The following is a 2,848-nucleotide window of genomic DNA, read 5'->3' on the forward strand; positions in this document are numbered from 1 at the left end:
ACACAAAGAGTCCATGACTTTCCAATCCTAAAGGACTGCATTTCCCATGATGCAACCATCTTCAGACCCTTCTCACCTGGAAAATGAACATTTTCATATAGGAGCAAAACATTTTATGCATCTTTTATTTTATTACTTTTTCCACATCCCTACATCGTTATCAAGTCGATCTCCAAATCAAACCTCAATGACGTTTTCCTTGCAGCAGTAAGATCATTAGTTTGTACTAATGTGTGCTTTTAAACTTTTTATTCATACTGCAGTAAGATACCCTGCACTGATTCTTTCCACTTTATGCTGTTCCATATGCGCTCAAACTCAGATTTAATTCACAGCATAAATCCTTGTATCACTCTTTGAGGCGTCAGAAGAAATGACGTACTGCAGCGCAGGAAATAATGCAGGAACGGAAACTAGTAATCTTTCAAAAAAAATAAGTGAAAATGCAAATGTCGAAAGAAGCAATTCCTGAGAAGGCAAAAGAAATCCCCTCTCTGCAAGCACAGTAACAAACAAACATGATTGATGGAAGTTTATGAGTCATATACAAAAAAAAAAAAAAAAAAAAAAAGCCACACAAAGTCCCCCGGTGAGGTTTGAAGCAGTACATTTTTATTTATTAAGTGGTTCGTTTTAACATTCTTGTCACATCTGAAAGGCTTCTGGAACTCTCCTCAGGTTTCTGTAGAAGGTGAGCTTAATAACATGTTACAACTGATCATGAAAGAAATGATATTAATACAAAAGAAAACATGTCAAGGTTTGAAGCCTTTTCACTTCATGACTCATTCCAACAAAACCTTCTTTAAAAGGAATGAGATAAAGACAAGTAATCGTGGAACAACGTAAAACAGACAGATTGTAACTAGTCAGACATGTTTGAAGGAAATGGTCAACCAACAGTTAAGTACAATTCAGTAACTATTTTCACTGATATAATAACTATACTTTATATCATCCGGTTGAGGATGAATCCATATTTACATGTTTTCAGACCTTGTTGCAGCAGTTATAAAAATAAAGTTTGGTCTTTCATTTTCTTCCGGTTTTGTTCCACTTCATGGCTTTCTGTTTGAACATTAAGACGTATCTACATTTGGTCTTTCTTAATATCTTCCTCCTGAACCATGTGCCAGTGTTTCTAGACTACATCTGGGTACTGTTGCTATAAACCAACAAAAGCTGCCGCTCGAAGTTTGAATACAAGCAGAGATAACAATGAAAGCAGAGAATCCATAGATGAAGGTAAAGACAGGTTGACAGAGTTGTGAAACAGCATGTGATGTGTGATGTACATTTTTCAGTTTGTAGAATGAGCTCTTGAGCTTTCTTTTTCGTCACAGCGGTCAAATTTAGCCCCATTGTATCAGGATGAGAACCACAAACTAAAGATTCCCAAACAGCGGGTATCAGTTAAAGCCTGTTACACCCGCTGCTCGGTAACAACAGTTAAGACATGACTGCCTTGTAAAAAAAAAAAAAAATCACCGGGCGCCACATTGCTGTGAAAGTGCATTTTTGCCAATCAGGACGAATTTCTGGAGAGCCGCAAGACTTAAAGCAATAAGTCACTAAAAAGAAAAAGTCTTCTTCTAGTTAATGGTTGCTACGATTTAAATAAGAGTGACTGTTATTGTGACACCGACGGCAACCTCTCCACATAAAAATGTATTCAAACACACAGGAGCAATAATATGTGCAGTCGTCTCGTCCATCTTACTGTAAATTGGATTCTTGCACATTAGCAGAAGGGATTTACAATAAAGGGGATAATAACAGTGTTAATTTGATACTTTGAATGTTTGGCCTGTGGTTGCAGCTGTTATAAGTAAAAAAGAATCCACATTTAGCAGAACATTAACGTAAAGCCGTTGTGATTTAATATTCATTAAGCATCTGTATTATCATTGCATAACCTTCAGCCCATCACAATTAGTGCCACAGTGATTTCTTTTGTTTTTGGTATTCTGTCTTGTTTCAGAGCATTGCTCCCTTAGCTCAGAGTCGTAGGCTAATGAACATCTTAAGACACAGATATCATTTGGACTAACACGTTGGCTGAAGAGTTAGAGCGTGAACAGGGGTTGGTCAAAGATGGAAAAACTCCTTTTAACATAACAAGCAAACACAAGTGAGTGGAAATTGATAGAAGAGTTTCAAGAAATAAAAAGAAGCAAACATCATTTTTAAGAAGAACAAAATATACTTTGGGTTTTTTTTTCCTTACTTTGACCAAACCTTGCAATCAATAAACAATTCATCCTGTGATAAAAGAAATGGCTGCTGTTGGTCACTGCAAAGCTGATCAAACAAAATCAGACTGTGGAATTAGAAAATGAAAAATAATAATAATGAAGTGAGTACTGTTCAACTGATTTGAAATGCTCAGAGCTAAAAAGGCAGGTAGGTTTGTGTGTGCGTCTGTCTGAGCCTGCATGAGCTGAATCCTTTTCTTTCTCAAAAGGGGGAAAAGAAAGTTTCCAGTTTTCTGTGGCGGCCACGATCCAGTTGATTCCATCCCTCTTCACTGACACACTCGTCCTTCCATTGTCTCACGTTGTCCCTTTGCTGAAGGATTTTTACAGAGAGCAAAGCCCTACAAGTCAGTCCTCTGCATATTATCTCTATTTACAAACTGTTGTAAGTAAATACAGATAGAAACCGCCGCAGTGAGTCTTCTTGTCACTACAGTCTCTCTTCTGATAGCAGCGCCACCGTCCAGCAAACTGGCTGGCTTCATAATGTAACTATACAAAAAAAAAATGGGTTCGGATTCCAACAATATATTTGGTTCCAAAGCAAAAGGTGGAAATCCTTTGTACTTCACTCCTCTTGTTCGTTTCCTTCA

This window comes from Labrus mixtus, chromosome 22, assembly GCF_963584025.1.
Source record: "Labrus mixtus chromosome 22, fLabMix1.1, whole genome shotgun sequence".
Classification (NCBI taxonomy): Eukaryota; Metazoa; Chordata; class Actinopteri; order Labriformes; family Labridae; genus Labrus; species Labrus mixtus.